Consider the following 18776-nt stretch of genomic DNA (forward strand, 5'->3'; position numbering starts at 1 on the left):
ATTTCCCCCTTTCTGTATACTGCTCTCTTTGGGGTGCAGATGGTTTCTTACTTTCTTGTAATCTCTTAGAGTCATTTCCTATATCACCAGAGTCCTTTTGAGATTTTTTTCCCTGTGTCTGTATCTTAAAGTGTTTTACCTATATCTTTTTCTCTATTGTTTTCTAACTTCTGATTCATAGATTAAGGACTTCATTGTATTTTGAAGAAAAATTTGAAGGACCTGAGTTATGATTATAATTTTATTTGCTACATGTGGGTATCTACACTTCTTAGCACCATTTTCAAAGAACCTTTTTTAACCAATATAGATTCTTGATATTTTGTCAAATATCAACTGGCTGTAACAGTGTTTAATTCTACATTCTCTCATGTACTACATTTACATATCTTTTCTGTGACAGTGGCATATTGTGTTTGTCACTATGGTTACTACCATAATATGTTAATTTAGTTTGCAAATATTTTGTTGAGAATTTTTGTGTCTATGCTAATCAGGAATATTGGTCTATAATTTTCTTTTTATTGTTGTATCTTTACTCAGTTTTAGTGTCATGGTAGTTCTGATTCTGTATGATGAATGTGGCAGTATTTCTTCCTGTTTTTATTTTGTGGAACAGCGTTATTGACTCTCTTTTAGAATTTGGTGTTGAAGCCATTCAGTCATGGCCTTTCCTTTTCTAGGAAGCATTTTCCCCCCTCTGCATTTCATTGTGTGTTATCTGTGATAGTTAAATCTCAACAATCAACTTCACTGGGTTAAGGAACTCCTAATCTGCTGTGAGGCATACCTTTGGGTGTGTCTATTGTGTGTATATTAGAATTCTTTTTGAGAGAATTGAAGGGAAACACTAGCTTGTCATGAATGACAGTGGCACCATCCATAGTCTGGAGTCACAGACTGAACAAAAAGTGACAACAGAAAAGTCAGTCATGTACTGGCATTCTCTTCTCTCTGCTTCTGGATTGCTAAACTGTGAACAACATCTCACTGTTACCATGGAAAATAGCTGGCTGCATCATCATGGCCTTTCCTCCATGACAGTCTGTATTTCTAGGATGTTCACTGAAATGAACATTGATGCTTTTGTGTTGCTTTTGGTTAAATATTTATTCATTACAAGAAAAAAGTGATAATATAAAAATTGATATAAACAGTAAGGTTAATTCTATAACTACCTGACTATGTAATATGTGGGCCTTTTGCATTTGTGGAAGAACGTGTGTTACATGTAGAGGGAAGATGTGGCAGTAATTGAATTCAACACTACAGGTATGCAGCACTATGCCTTTTGCAGATATTGATAGGCCAAGAAGTAAATAACAGAAAGAAAATGTGGAAGGGTTATAAACCTCAAACCCCATACAAAGAGACTCACTTTCCTTATCAAGGTTTCACCTTGTAAAGGTTCCATAGCCTTCCCAACCTACTAACAGCTGGAGGTCAAGTGTTTAAACACATGAGCCTATAAGATAATAGTATAATACTAATTATACACACACACACATGCACATAGTAAGGCTGCTCAGAAAGTTATAGAAAGGGACAAACAAGCTTTATCAGGATTCATGCTATTCTTGTACTGCAATATTTTGATAAAAAAAATCTGATCGTATTCTGATTATGTTCTGAAAATGTGGGTGAAGTCCAATTCAAAGCCAGGGACTAATTTTGGCAGATGGAATTTTAAGACACAATAACATGTGGACTTTGACATGGTTACTGCTTACCACTCATAGATTTACAGAGAGAGACTGCTGAAAGATATGAAAATGTGCAGCTGGTACAGAAAGGGGTCTCAGTGTGTTTACAGTTGCAAACAAAGTAGGTGAATACTAAGCGTCTGTAATTGCTAGAGATTAGCAACATTAAAAACAATCCAGAATTTTAATATGGAATAATAGGAAATATGCCACAAGCTCAGTTCTTTATCCAGTGAGAGCTAAAGTGTGTAACCATGAAAACTAATTAGAAAAAAAAAATGAGTATGGAGTGCCTGAACAAAGACATTTTCCAGGTCCCCTTGTTCAAGGAACTCATTTTCCAGGCTCATCCGTATAGGGACTTTTGCTGTTTTTGCTTTGATCCAAGCTACATCTAGAACTGGAGATAAGACTTGCAGTTGTCCATGTGGTGTGGGACCTTAGGAAGCCCTAAGGTAAGAGTAAAGGTCTCACGGACATTTGTATGAGGGTTTCACAATGACATCAGACAATGTGTAGAATTGCCATATTCTCAACAAGGATTTCATCAGTCCTGAGTGCAAAGATTTAAGGGTAAAATCTAAGCTGCAGTAAAGATCCTGAGATACTAGAGATGCCAGAAATATGGAATGTTTGTGTAGCAAAGCTCTAAGCACCATGTGGAACTGGTCCAAGTTTATGCTTAGTTTTCTAAGCTGTAGAATGGAGAACAGACTTTCTAAGATTGTTGGAGAGCACATGAAACCATCAGGACTCCAAGATGATGTGTAGAGGGCTCAATTTATTGTTTTTTCCTGCTAGTTTCTTCTTGTCATCTCCTGTTGTATCCATGACATGAATATCTCCTCTGTTTTGGAAGGGGAATATTTACTCTGTCATGTTGTGTACTTGAACTGTGTAACTTGTTAATGGTTAATTTGGACTTACAACTTGATTTGACTAGAAAGTACACAGTAAATTAATGAGGCACACCTTCTGGTATGTCTTTCAAGGACTTCTCCAAAGAGGATTCAATGAAAGAGAAAGATCCATTCTAAATGTGAGCTGGATCATGAGGGAAGGTTCTAGAATTAATGAATGAAGAAAAAGAAGTCCATTTGACCACAGGCAAGCTTCTTTCTCTGCTTCCTGAGCCACTGAGATGAGAGCAATCAACTTCCTGCTACTGTAGACAAGATATTATGTGTGTTTAGGAGTTTATATACTTTTCCACGTGGCTTCACGTTTCTGAAATATGTGTGGAATATTTTGAAATATCCCTTTTTCACATCTGATTTCTGTAATTTTGGTAATCCTCTCTTTCTGTTAATTAGACTGGCCAAGAACATGTCAATTGTTGATTTCATGATTCCATGTTTCTTCGCTTCCATCCTAAAAATAAATCTTCAAAATATTAAACTAAAATGCCTCTTGAAAACGATTTTCCATAAGAGAAGCATGGCTACTTTTAATTTCTGCCTTGATATTTATTATATCCTGTCATCTACTGTTGGGCTGTGGATTGTTCTCATTTTTCTAAAGCTACGAGGACCATGGTTAGTTTATTAATTTAATATCTTTCTTATTTTTTAATGTAAGCATCCATAGGTATAAACTTACCTGTGAGAATTGCATTACTATATTCAAAAGCTCTGTCAGGTTCTGATGTCATTTTCATTTGATTCTAAGTTTGATTTAAAATACTTCTTCCCTGACTTCTTCAATAGACTGCTGCTATGTTACATTCACAATTTTATATTCATTCTCTATTTTATTTTCTGTTTAATTTCTGTGATTTCACTTCTTTGTGATTCGTAGTTGAGAGGTTGTCATAAGTCCCTGGTCAAGATGGAGTCCCCTAAGATGGAAAACCCATGTGTGAACCAGCTCCTTTTGAGGAAATAAAAACTGAAGATTCTCCACTTCACAGATAACTTCTGAGCCTTATATTAGTAGAGCAGCGTGACCCCAGCATCCTGTTATCTTATCGACCTGAAATCCCCACATAAAGATTCAGTTCCTTTTCTCAGTTCTCTAGGGCCACTCCCTTTCCATCTTCAATTATCTTGTAAAATACCCAAGTTCCCTTTTGGCTGGGCTGCCTTCCTGTCTCTGAGACAACCTGGCAGTTGGTGCCTCAATGGAGCTTTGTCCTTGGGCCTCAGGGCAGCTCTGGTGATCTCCTGACATTAAAAAACTAAGCCTGACATTAGTTTTAGTATTTTACTGGAAACAATAAAAGTGATACTTTTTTCTTGAGAAGACTTGTTTTGCGACCTATAAACTAATATATTTTAGATACAATTTCATGGAACACTGAGAAAAATGTGCATTCTGTAACAACTGGATGAGATATTTTACAGATATTAGCTGTCAATTTGATCTACATTGCAGTTTCTACTTTAACTTCCTTTTATTTTTAATTTGAATCATGAACCTAGATACCAAAGTGGGCAGTGAAGTCAAACAGTATTATCGAGTCAAGAACAATTTAACCTTTCATACTGATTAGTGTTTGTTTTATTAAATTGCTAACTTCAACATTCAGTATGTATGTATATACATATATACAATATTTTATATGATATACAATATAATATAATTTATAATATAAATATAATAATAGTATAAATATACATATACACAAATTACAATTGTTATATACTCATGATAGCTTGTTCCTCTTGATGTCTATTGTAGAAAATGTCAAGATAAGTACATTCATTCGTTTGTTGTCTAGTTTATTTGATACTTTGCTTTCATTCTTTGACTCTAGTTCTGTGGGCATATTTTCTAGAGAGTGTTTTTGGGACACAACAGGTAATGCTACCTTATTTTAATTTAATCCAGTTTGCCTTGTTTTAATGGTATGTTGAGGCCATTTATTTTTAATGTTCTTACTGAGAGAAATTTGCTAATTCTCATCATTTTCTTGGTTGTTTTTCTGTTAACTGTATTATTTCTTGTTTAGTTTTCTTTTCTCTCCTATTTGTGTTAGTTTTTTTTCCCACCGTTTTCTATTTGATATAGTGAAGTCCTTCCTCAATTTCCTTTGTTCATCTCATGCAAGAAATTTTTATCTCCTGTGCTGTCTTAATGGAGACTGCATTTATATATTTTCCTCTTTGCGTCCTCTGTAGCACTATTTTGGAGGTTGTAGACTGACTTAATTTGTATGTAGGTTTTATTTTTCATTTTCCTGAAATATTCTTTTATATAGGACAATTTAAAAGGTAGGTTTCTTGGATATATCAGTCTCAGCTGACAAGTACTTATTTTTTCACACTTAAAATACATTGTTTTGTGATTTCCTGTCCTCTTTGCTGGTGACTCTGTGAATAGTTTTGGTTCCTTTGGTTTTATGGATTCAGTGACATTTTACACTTAGAGTTTTACTATAGGTATTTTTCTTTGTATTTTTGATGATAGTATGTTTTCATAATTGTATTTTCCTCTCTTATAATGTCTATTTGGGGTTCTAAATACCTCTGTATTTGCATGCCCATTTTTTTTTTTCCTGTAAATTTGGGAACTTTTTATCTAGTATTTGAGTAGTTCCACTATGCCTTTTATTTTTAATATTATTTCTTTTTTTTTCTAGCACACTTAACCTTATGTTTAGTTTCAATCAGAGAAAACTTTTGAATCTTTACAGTCATATTCAACTTTTTTTCTCTACAAGTGTTTGATTAATTTTGGCTTGAATCTGCTTTACAAAATGCCAGAATCAGTACAAATGTTTGTTTTGGCTTCTGTTTGCTTGACAAATTTACTTCTATCCTTCCTTACCAACTTATAGGTGTCCTGTCACAAAAGTGTTTTGCATTCCATATCAGTTACAGAAGTGGTGAGTTTTCTAAAATAAGAAGCCACAAATGCTATTCTCCATCTTTGATGTTGCTCCTTTCTTCTTTAATGAGCCCACTGCTCCTGTTTCCCCATTTTGATTTTTCATTTCATTAGATTTTTCCAATTTACAATGGTTTGATTTTTTTTCATTATCTCAACTTTCTTACTAAATTTAACTTCGACATTGCTTTTCCATTAATTTTGCTGACTTTCTCTTAATGATTTTGGTTTCCTTCTCAGTGATGCTGGTTTTCCTTTCCAATATTAGGGCTAAGTATCTTACATCTATTCTCTCTCTCTCTCATTATCTACTTCTTCCTGATTGAGAGCTTTTGAGGTCTTTTTTTTTTTTTTTTTTTTTTTTTTTTTTTTGGTACTCTGCCCATTTCAGTATCATTGAACTCCCAGGTGTAACTGGAATACTATTGCATTAGTTTTTCTTGTTCTCATTTTTGTGTTTTACCAAATTTGCATAATTGCTTTGGCTATTGCTTCCGGGTTTATTTAGGAATCTTCTCAATGAAAACTCTACTCTTTCTTAGGACACAGTTCCCAGTAACAGGGAGAAAAACTGAACTGTGCTTGAATGATGCCTTTGTTCACTGCCTCGCACCAGAAGCCTCCTGGTTAGAGCTGTGTTCCAGTTCACCTTCCTTATTTTCAACTTTCCAACCTTTTTCTTCTCTGTACTTTTCACCTGGCATATAACTGTGTGTGTGTGTGTGTGTGTGTGTGTGTGTGTGTGTGTGTGTGTGTGTGTGTATTTCTGAAAGTCTTCTCTTTGGATTAGATTCTATTTTTTTTTCTTATTTTGAAGTAAAATCGCTTTTAGTTTGGCATTTTATGCAGGAGTCAGAACATTTCTGTGACTGTTCATAAGCTTCATTGTTTAAATTACATAAGAAGTTAAAGTAAAGAGTTAATTACCAGCTCATGTGTCATCTGGAACCAAGAACTGGTGAATACTTAGAATGCTTGTTCTGATATAAATTTTTCTTAAACAGTTTTACTTTATTATTACTGCCTCAAGTATATTTTCAAGTATATTTTGCATTGATAAAACAAAATAATTTATTCCTAAAACAAAATAATTGAAGGTAAGTTTTACCCTAATCATATTTTTAGTGAATAAAACTTCAAAAATCAGGGCAATGGTGCCCTGGCAAGAGACCTGGAACACTGGGATAGCGTGACAGAGAGGAAGCAAAGAAAGAGAGAAACAAACAAACCTCGTGCTTGTATGTAAACAAGGAGGTGAAAAGGCTTTAGAGGGCCCATGCTTCTTATTTTTCATAATCACTATTTTCTTTGTGTGCTAACACACCCCAGTGAGACCTAATTAATCTAGTCCAAGAGATGAGCATTAATCTTTTTGTGAAGATATTCACAACCTAGTTATTTTCTGCTAGGTTCTACTCCATAAAGACCCTGTCAACTTAACATTACTACAATGAAGAACAATCTTTCCATGTATGAACCATGGATATACTCATGCCATATCCAGAATATACTAAGAAAGCCTTAGTGGTCTGATAGAACACAAACATTGCCCTACCTGTTTCCTGGCTTATTATTATGACCAAATCTGTCAGTTAAGTTATTAATATGACTGCATTTTTCCTGTAATGAATATATTTGGATATTGATCAGAAGTCTCTGATAACAGAAAATTTCTTATGGACCTTAAAGGTCAGAGATTTTCCTTAGACATTAGGTATGCTTCTGTGTGCATGATCTTACATGCATTCTCCTGCACATATACCCTGGCATGCACGTCTCTGTATGCATGTCGTGCACATAGGCTCGTGTATTCTTCATGCTCCTGCTCTTCAATCCTTTGACTTAGACTAAAGGTTCAGGAAGTAGGATTTGAAGAGACTTAGAAAGTTTCAAGGTGTGAATAATTCAATCAATGTTCCAAGTGCCTACAATATAAATGGCAGCTCCCTTTCCAAGCACAGGGTGATGTGTCAATGTCAATTATAGTCAACAGGTTAGAAAATCCTTGTTATCAATATTGTTGTGTGAATAGAAAGTTCCTGAAGTAATTTTCTCTAAACATTAATCTTTGGACGAGGACAGATCTGAGAAACTATTTTCACTATCTGTAGCAAAATATGACTGCTATCTACTTATTGAAGTTATTATTCTTTTGAAAAGTTTATTCTTTAATAATTTGTAGTTTACTGTTTATAGTGTTAAAATTGTGTGACTTCTCCAGCAAAATACCCTGACAGTACCAGGTAGAAGTTGGTGTTCACAATATTGTTTTATAGTCCCTTCACCTGACAATGATTTAAAGGGACACCTTTATGTTGAGTGGCATTATTTTCTTCTTACAGGTATGACATGGCCACAGGATGGTGGTGTGACATGGTTCCCATCTCTGGAGCAGAGCCAGCAGGCCATGGGTCTTCTCAAGTACTGATGGTTCCTGTAGGTGTAAAACTTGTTTGTATAATAATGAATATATTTTATTTTGTGTTCTTCCTTTGGGGAATGCTCTCTCTGTCTTTCCACGGTGGATAGAGAGGGTACCCTTAAGGATTCAGGTTTTTTCCTGACTTGCTACTAACCATCAGTAGTTGCTGAAGAAGGGATGATGTTTTCTTTATGAGTGTGGTCACTAAGGGATTAGGTGGAAAGAAAGAATGTTCAGGAAAAAAAAGAAGGAAAAAGAAAGGGGAGTACCAGAGAGTCATAAGGAATAAAGATAATCTCAATATATTGTGCATGTATGTGTATACCGAGACAAATGGAACTGTAAAATGGAAAGGTCTTTAAAAGAATTTTCTTATGCTTTTGGTAAGAGATAGCTCAGAAATCTTTATCTTTAGAGTATAAGATGCGAGTGCTTTATAGAATGAAAGGGAGTAGAATGTAACCCCCAGTAGCAATCCCATTTGACATGTAGGTAGAGGGTTTTCTTTACTGTTTACTCTCCTCATGTAAACCGTTCTAGACATATTCCTTTAAGGCATCAATGTAACTCTACCTAGACTATGCACAGGGAAGCTACAGGATTTACTGTGACTGGTTTACTCTTGTTTTGTTTTTCACATTGTCCAAAGGTTACTGTTACTGCACTAGAAAAACCACTTTCATGCTTTTGTTTCTCTTTCATGGCGGCCTATACAAATCTTGAGCTAAGCTGAGCTGATTTATAATAACATATGAGCATTTTGCTTACCTTCACACAGGATACTCATGCATAATTGTAATGACATTGGGAGGCTTAGAATCCACAATACCATTATTGATTAATTACATTGCTAAGAAAATTAGGGTGGAAATATAATCTTAGGTAGGATCTAATGACATCTCTCTTTTCTTAAATACTTGGGTGTGAGCTGAATTTCATTTATTCTTAAATACTTGGGTGTGAGCTGAATTTCATTTATTCTCATATCTTGAGCACTTGTCACAGTTCTTGGAATGGGATAAATACTCAGCAAAATTTGTTTAAAGAAGACCAGAAAAATAATGAGGGATTTAACTGTTCTCATGAAGTTTTAATTTCATGAATTGCAATACATATTTAATTGTATCATCAGATGAAATTGCCCTTGTCCTTTTGATCTTATTCCTGTGATCTGGCAATAACGTGCTTGATTTTCCACAAGTTCACACACTGAAATTTGTTGATTTGAGTTTGTAAGGGTGTCTATAGAAATGTCAGTCATTCTATTGGGTGAGTTTATAGTATATACTTTCCCCTATTTTTATAATAATATATCATGTTTATGGATTTCAAGCCAGTCTGAAACAAACTGACACAAGGAAATTGTCATTCATGGAGTTTGACCTTATTTTACAATTAAGCAAGTCCACAAGGTGGTGCATAGATAAACTGGCTCGCTCACAATTCAAACTACTGTGTATTTTCATTTCTATAATCAGTATTGCAAGCACAAGTACTATCTTTGATAGTGTATCGATTTATTTTATAAAGTCCTTCTTTACAAGGTTCATCAGTTTTGTTTTAGTAATTTTCCCAAGAAATAAAGCATCAAGCTAGAAGACCCTTTCTCTTTGTAAACTTGCTTCTCTTTTATTGCATATAAGCAGCTACATTATTGTTATTAAATATATTGGAAACAAGAGGAAAACTTAGGTAACTAATTCCTTCAAACTCACAATTAACTATACTTTTTTTAGTTTGGAAATGGAGTGACTTTAGAACTTCTGGGGTTTTATAATTTTTTGTTTGTTTCTATTTTTTTTAGTACTAAAATGTACAAAATTTAAAACATTGTTCTAGATAACTTTCATATCTCTGTTCCTATAAAGTCTTATTGTGACACATGAAATCATTTGCTCATAAACTAGTTTTATGTTTTGTGAAATGAAGATTGGGGTGAAATTTTTCTCCAACTCTAAAGGAGTGTAAATTTGTGAATATTTATATTTTCATCTAAATCATATCTAGATCAATTAAGCTTCTAATTTCTTTCTGCATTTTGTCTACATTGCTGTCATGCTTATGTTCCTGTAAGTTTCTTTTAAATGTGACCTCCATATCTTCAGTAAATGCATTAACAAAGATATGGATCTAATGACTAGGAACCCAGCCATGTTGGGAATCAACACATTAACTTCTTTTCTTTGGGCTTAGTGTTTCAACTGAGTATAAACATACTAATTTGAAACTCATTTTTTGTACTTTATTTGCAAGTATCAAAGATAATGTTCTTCAATCATTTATATTTACTTGTGGAAAAAATTCCAACACAGGAGTGGATGTTCACAGTCAGCTAGCTATTGGATGTATCACAGGGCTCCCAATGGAGAAGCTAGAGAAAGTACCCAAGGAGCTAAAGGGATCTGCAACCCTATTGTTGGAGCAACATGATGTACTAACCAGAACCCCGGAGCTCTTTTCTCTAGCTGCATATGTATCGAAAGATGACCTAGTCGGCCATCAATGGAAAGAGAGGCCCATTGGACTTGCAAACTTTATATGCCCCAATATAGGGGAATGCCAGGGCCAAAAGAATGGGAATGGGTGGGTAGGGAAGTGGGGGGCGCTATGGGGGACTTTTGGGATAGCATTGGAAATGTAATTGAGGAAAATATGTAATAAAAATATTAAAAATTAAAAAAAAAATAAAAGTGAAAAAAAATTGTAAAAAACCTAAATGGAATATATATATAAAGATGAAATAAGTAGTGAGTACAGTATTGTAAAATTTTAAACAGTATATACATTCAATCTGTATAAGGGACCATTTTATCTATACATTAAAGGGATGCAGGGTCAGTTAGAAAGAAAAATGGGGGGGGGCGCAAATCACAAGTGATAAAATTGTTCACAAAGCAACAAAGCTCTAGAAAACAAATATATTTGGGAGTGGAGAGCTGGCCTGTGAACCAGTCCAACTGGAGATGATGTTTCAGGGCAAATGAAGCATGTTTTCCTGGATGGTGTATTGGTTTTATATTACTGCCATGATAAATGACTTCCGATGTGATGTTATAAAACAAGCCAAATTTATATTCTCTTATATTGTGATGGTGAAAGGCTCTCACTTGGCCAAAATGAAACAATTGGCAGGTCATTGTCTTTCCCCTGAGACCTCAAGAGGAAAAGTGCTTCATTCTCTTTGCAGCTTCAAGAGGTCAATTTCATCCTAATTTCTGCTTTATTTCTACTGTTAACACTAGGGGAGATAGGGCTTTCCCTTTCTACCACCAGTCTGAGCCCCCTTTTTCTAGGCACCATATTGGATACATGCAACTCACCCTGACAGATTTTCCTAACCTCTCACCTTAATCACTTAATCAAAGTGCCATATTAAGAAAAGATACTTATAGCTTCTAAATTTAAGATAGTCACATCTTTCAAGTGGAGAGAATTTTTCTGCCTACTGAAGGTGAATTGGCTAAAAATGGAACCTCTTGTCTTAGGACATCACACTTAAGATTCTAGGAGAGACAATAAGACGCCACTAAGGGGACCTGTTCATAAAGGCACTGGGGTGTTATCACAGTCACCACCACAATCATCACAGGAGAAAATGCCTCCATCATTTAAGTGACTTTAGAGGCTTTTTTCTAACATTTTGGTACCAGGAACCCATTATTTCCACACCAGGGAACACAATGTCGGTGACCCTATGATACTTTTATTGTGAAACTTGATTCTTCCCGGGTCAAATTTTCCAATAGGGATTTTAGTATCCTATTGTTTATTTTCCAAGTCACAATAGAAGAGAAACTTAGCTAGAATAGTTGAGGGTAGGATCAGGACACAGCTCTTTGCTATGAAACATAAGGAACACAGAGTCATTGGGGAATTGGGAGATCACATGACATATTTATTCCTCCATAAAAATGAGATTGATCATATGTTAGATGTTATGGATGTGAGATAGGGAAATAAAGGAAAGCTTAGAACACATGCAGTAGACCAGCTGAAAATGTCAGTAAATGTATCTTAAGCTGATTCTCCCTGTGCTACAAGAAACAACTACTTCTTGAAATACTGTTATCCTACAGGGGCTAGGGAAATGGCTCAGTGGTTAAGCGCACTGGCTGATCTTCCCAAGATCCTGAGTTCAATTCCCAGCTTTCACATGATTGCTCACAACCATCTTTGATGGGATCTGATGCCCTCTTCTGGCTTGCAGGTATATCATGCAGATAGAGCACTTATAAACAGAAAAATAAATAAATCTTTAAAGAAAAGATATAATGTTATCCTAAGACTTGGGCTCTCATGATTGGCCTTTCTCCTTGTGTTCTATAAGACAAGAACATCTGATGATAAGAGATACATGGAAAGATGATGCAAAATATACTTAATGCCCAGTAGTTTCAAGTCTACGTTATAACCTCCAGGAATGATTTTTTTTTAAATGCATAGTTTCAAGCAGTTTAACTTGCTGCTTCAGTATGTTCTAAGATGTGTCTCAGAGTGATTTTATTTTCATATACACTTCCAAATCTCATTGTAGAGAGGTCAGTGTTCTTATAGAGAGTTATGAAAATACTAGGGATGCGTGTATCTGTTTTGTTTTTTATTTATTTTTTATTTTTATTTTGAAGAAAGTGGCATTGGGCTCTAAAGGAATCAAGAAACATTTTCCCCCTTTCTGTCACACATTTAATAAGCTAGTCCTAAGCTTAAATTCTACTGTCTGACTAAAGAGGCATAACAATTTGAGAACCAAAACTACACAAAATATCTTTATCTGGTTAAAGTAGTTCAAGTACAAAGTTTCTACCTTCCCAAGAGAGTTTTCAGTTTGACATTAACATATGGCAAGAATGTAAACATTTTGCTCAAAAGCATTGATGAATCTAAGTTGATTTTTACTTTCACTTGCTCTGAAACATATGTAGACAATCTCCTGCTTTCACAATGAGGGACTTAAAGATGTCAGCTCTAAGACTTCTGGCTTCTCATTTCCTCCTGTATCTCTATCCTCAGCTATGCCTATTGTGGCTGAAATGTTAGACATTCGTGACTTTCTTTGGGCAGTAATACATTCTCTGAAATCATTCCAGAGAATGGAGGTTTGATTAGAGTGTTGCGTTTGAAATGTCAGAGGGTTTTCTGTCTCATCTGAAGGAAATCAAGTACGTTGACAGATGTTCTCAGAGATATCACTGGAGTAGAACTCCAAAAACCTTGCAAACTACCTGGGCTATTTAATATCTCACTTTCCAGAGTCTCTTTTATTGAATTCAATAATGTAAGCAATATAGATCCTTTTATAAAGAAACTTAACTTTCACTAACCCAAACCAATATTTTTGTTGTTTATTGTTTTATTTGGCATTTCTCCATTTTCTCCCCAAACTTTGCATATCATAAGAAGAAACTGTCCTCAATTTTACTGAAGCTATTTAATGAGCTATTGTCAGAGTTTGGGGGAGGAACTACTAATTAAATGTATAAAACAAATAAATTATTGTGCTACTCATGTGACAGGCAATAGGTGGCTCCTGTGAACTCCTACTCCTGGTGGCAAGACCTATATCCTGCTTCTACTTAACAAAATACATTATGGGTCAGGTGATGAGGTGTATGTGATTGTGTGATTGTGTGATTTTGTGCCATTTTACTGGAATCTCTCCCTCTCAAGTTGTCTGTTACAAAGCTAGTGACATCTTTGAGCGAACTTCATGTAGTAAGAAATCATGGGTGAGGCCTGAAGGCAAATGCTCAATAAACAGTGTAGAAGAATGTTCTTAAAGTTTCCACACACTTGAAATGTCATGTCAGAAGGCTCCTACTCAGAACCTCCAAGAGAGGCAGACAAAAACACTCAAAGAAAATCATGTTCTATAAACAGAACCATTTTGATAATAACTATTCTTCTGTGGCTGAACAGCAGAAGGATAAAGCACCTGCCACTATGGTTTCAGTGAGGCCAAGCATATTGCTTACCTTTCATCTCCAGCCTTGGGAAACTAGGCCACACTCCGTAGTCAAGGGAACAGAGCTGGCAGCTGCTGTCTTATTTCCTGTCCACTGAAACTAGGCAATATTTTGACACTTTGATCCCCTTATCAGTTTCTCAGTGTCATGTCTGCAACAAGCAGCTAGCAGAGACAAAAATCTAGATTAGTACCTGACAGTGGAAGTTAAGACAATTGTTCAAGATCCATCAATCCACCTGGGCTTCTCTCTTGCCTTCCTAACGTCAGATGAAATCACAGACAGCTGATTCTCCTCCACTACTCATTAATAAAGCCAAAAGAGACATAGGAATTGGATTGTGTTTAGCATCCTACACTATCTCCACCTTTTCCCATCAAAATAATGTTGAACAAGGAAGCGAAGAGGAACATTATTTTGACACTGGGCTTCTTCATGACTGTGTGAGTAGGACCTAATGGATACTTGAGCCTTCAACAGTGCTTAGCATCACAGGCTTCAAGCAAATAGGGATACAAGATTATTCCTACTCCTGAGGTACTATTCCTGTCTTCTTCATCTGTCATTCTTGAGGATCACCTGGTGAGTAAGGACCCAGAGGGAATTTAGCTGTTGCTTGCATCCTGCAGCTTGAACCAATTCACAGATTCCTCCCTTCGGGAGATGATGAAATTGTGTAAGCTCTCTCAGTTCCTCTGAAATGAAATCAGCAAGACTGAGAGTGAAAAATGAATGTCTACCACACCTACCTGAAGTGACGCTATGCACTGCACTTTAAATAAGGACATCAGAGAGCCAATTAGGAGCATAAGTATATTCAGTTGTGTATACTACATCTCATTAGGGGGATTGCATGACAAATAAAAAGAAGTGTTAAATAAAGCCTGTAATCTCAGAATCATGAGTCCAAGATAAAATCAAAATCACTTATTATAAGAAATACCAAGGAAGTCAACGTGTGAATAAGAAATGAAAATCATTAAATTTCAATACTTAAATTCATCAGATGTTAGCATTGTTTAATAAAATAATTTAAAGCAGTCATCATAATGATTTAGCAAATAGTTATAAAGTCTTTGACTTAAGTGATCAGGAAGGAGAGAAAAAGGTATCAACAAACTAAATGGAAAATACAGACCTAAAAAACGTAACAGGTAAAGTTAAAAATAAAAGACCGGGTAAGATCAGCAGAATAGGGGAGAAGATAAGCTCTGCCTAGAGCATACTGAGTCTTTTTTTAAAATCTAGAACATATCTTATAGTTTTCCATCTGTCCATACAAAGCAGTCCCAGAGGACACACAGACACAGACACACGATCAGGTCTAATCCATGGAGGATGTTGTTATTCCTAGTACCTCTACTATTTCTTTCAAATTATTCTTTTGTTGGCATTAGTTACTTTTCTTATTGCTATGACCCAGTAACTGACAGGAAGCAACATGCAGAATGAAGGGTTTGTCTTTCTCACAGCACATCTCATCATGGCAGGGACTGCACAGTAGTGGGGATGGTCTTGGCGGTGGTTGTTAGGAAATAAGAGCCTCTCGTTTAGATGAATGCTGGAACGCACATTGTCTTTCCCTTCTCCTTTTATGTGCAGTCTGGGACGCCAGCCCATGGGATAGTGCAATCCACATTCAGGGATGGGGTCCCTGCTTTAATTCAAGCCACTCTGAATACCAACACAGATTTACAAAACTGTGGGGCTCACTAATGCTCTTGGCATTGCTAATCCAATGGAGCTGAAAACCCAAATTAGCTGATGCTAATTCTGCTACTGAATCACCAACGCTAACCACAATGGCTAGTGGGAAGGTTTAAAAAGAAAAAATGAAGGAAAAAGATTAACAGAAGGCTTAGAAATGAAAAATGGGAAAACATTACAATCCATAGTAATATAGGTAAGTCTATATTTCCATCTTCTAGATTATAATTAAGATTGGTGGCAGGATTAAAAATGGTGATGGCATCTGGTGATATTCAGTTTATTTAAGGGAAATATTTAAGATAAGTATGCTTAACAGTACAGAGGGACAAAGAGAGGACTTTAAGTGTTATTATGTTAATACCAGAAGATTGTAGTAGGTTATTCATATGTATGTTGTAAAGCCCAGAGCTAAGCCTAAGAGAATTATTTAAAGTGGGATTGTAATAAAAACAGGATACTAAAATGTTTCATTAAGCCACAGGAAAATGATAGCAGAAAAACTAAGAAAACAAAATAAACACAGCAAAACACAAATGCAAACATAACCAAAGAAATGAATAATAAAATAATATAATTGAATTTTAACAAATAAGTAACCACCTTTTAGATAAATGTTCTTAGTATAATAATTAAAAAACAGATGGTACACACACATACACACACACATACAGGCACACACACTATTAAATATATATGCACCAAAAAATGAACTCTGAAAGTGTATGAAACAACATTTGATATAGCCAAAAAGAAGAAAAAAAAATCTATATTTTCCATCTTTTCAAGATCAGGATATGATCATATTTTCATCTTTCTCTTCCAGCTCTCTAAATTTAGTAACATTATTAATTTTAGACAATTTTCTCACATACACAATGTTTACTGGCCACTGTCAATCACTTCCTGTCATTCATGTTCATCCCCCATTCCTCTCCACAAATCTCTTTTTCACGTTCACGACAATTTTCTTTGTGCCCCACCTGAGATTAACCTGGACTGTCTGTGTGAATATGAGGTTGTAGCCATCTGCTCTAGGCTGGTAGGCTAAGAGTAATCATACAACTAAACGCAGAGGTTTTCCCTCCTACAAACCCTGTCAACAATTCAGAGGGGAAGTGGAAGGCATGTTTAGTCCTCTCCGTTTTTTGACTTATTGGATAATAAGTGCTGCTTTTATGTATATAGTTTTACGTCTTCTAAATACGATAGTTAAGATAGATTCAGGTACTGTGTATACATTTGACAGTTGCTAGGCTTATTTGTCTATTAACTTTGCAGATTATATAAAAACTTTGCTGTTTGAGGAACAGCAATATGAACTAACCAGTACCCCCAGAGCTCCCAAGGACTAAACTGCCAACCAAAGAATACACACGGAAGGATTCAAGGCTCCAGTCATGTATGTAGCAGAGGATGGCCTTGTGGGACATCAATGAGAGGAGAGGTCCTTGGTCTTGTGAAGGCTCAATGTCCCAGTGTAGGGGAATGTGAGGACAGGGAAGAGGGAATGCATGGGTCAGTGAGCAGGGTAAGGGGGATGGGATAGAGGGCTATTGGAGGGAAATGAGGAAAGGGGATAATTTGAAATGTAAATAAAGAAAATAATAATACTAAAAAATATTACCTCTCAAAAATTACAACCATCTTCTTATAACTCTAGAGCTCAGGCAAAGATGGCGAGGATAGTTTATTTCTGCTTTTTGAAGAATTGCTTCTGTGTGCCTTTCCAGGGTAGACTTGCTCCTAACATGGCTAATTATTGTCACGAGAAGTTGCTGCTGACTGTGAGGTAAGCTCAGACAGGGCTGTGGGTTCAGAATGGTCCACATGTACTTTTGAGAAGAGTTTGGTTTCAGTTACCAAATGTACTAAAAAATCCAACAGGTATTTTTGGCTTGTTTTATGAACTGGCCTCAGCAACCATTTATTATGCCATACCTGTAAACCACCCAGACTAAAGTGATTTAAAAAAAAAAAAAAAAAAAAAGACTTTATCCGGGCAGAGAAACTCAGTGTAAGACACTTGGTAGGAGAACTTTGTTCAAGACATTTCTGAAACAGTCACACCATATTTCATTTTCTTTCAGAAGAGGAAGAGCAGGTGAATTGGTCTAGCAGTTATAAGGAATATCCCCAAAGCTGTGTAGCCCTGGTCATTATTTTGATTATAAATCAATATAGTACTACTTGACTTAAATGCGATGTGTATAATTCTCTAGTCCAGTTGCTCAGATGAAAGCACTGTCTTATTTTTGCCTCTGTTGATTTATTTTCTTGACTACATCCTTCACCAAACACACTTTCCATACACATAAAATCCCATGAGAATTGTACAGTCCCAGTATACAGAAGGATTAATATTATTTCATAGTGTATGTCATGTGCAGTGGAATGTGTAAAATATTAATCGCATATACATTTTATTAACTGTTTAGTGCCTCTGTGTTCAGGCTTAAAGCAATACAAAGTTAAGTGTCTCTTTGGAGTTGGCTGTCATATTTTCTACAGAAACATTATTTTCTATATGTGATAAATGGATAATTCGGCCAATAGAGATTATTTCCTAGACAACAGGAACGTCATCCCACATCACATCAGTGTGTTCTCTGGAAGCTTGCTTTAAATTACCTTCACAGATTAATGATCAGTGGAGATCTTCAATCTGTTTCTTTTCTTGGAGTCTCTCTTCAGTGGCCACTATGGATTGGAACATGGAGAGGCAGCCAGCTTAGAGTTGGTGTTCATTAACTGACTGCTAAATTAAATGACATGGTAACAATTTGAGGCAAACATAACCACTAGAGCTAAGCAGTAGAGAACCTGGAAACCAGAAATTATTAAAATTAGGCCTAGAATCTGGCTTATCAGAAAAATAAAGCTACAAGACTATTAGTAATAAGTAAGAACAAAAGGAAACGCTCTTACAAGTAGAGATTGGGGGTCTCAGGCCATAGTACAGGAAAGCAGAAAGTGAAACCTTGACTGTCATCTAGAAGTAGATAAGACAATTTCTCAATGCTCTTTTCTTGAACAGGGTTGCATAGATACCTTTGCTCCTTTAAATGAACCTCTCTTAAGTACATTTTTTTTTTTTTTGGTCTAGGCAAAGAGCTTTTACAGGGAAAATACTTTTTTTTTTTAACTAAAAAT

Source organism: Mus caroli, unplaced genomic scaffold (genome assembly GCF_978045245.1).
Source record: "Mus caroli unplaced genomic scaffold, Mus_caroli_1 scaffold_20, whole genome shotgun sequence".
Lineage (NCBI taxonomy): Eukaryota > Metazoa > Chordata > Mammalia > Rodentia > Muridae > Mus > Mus caroli.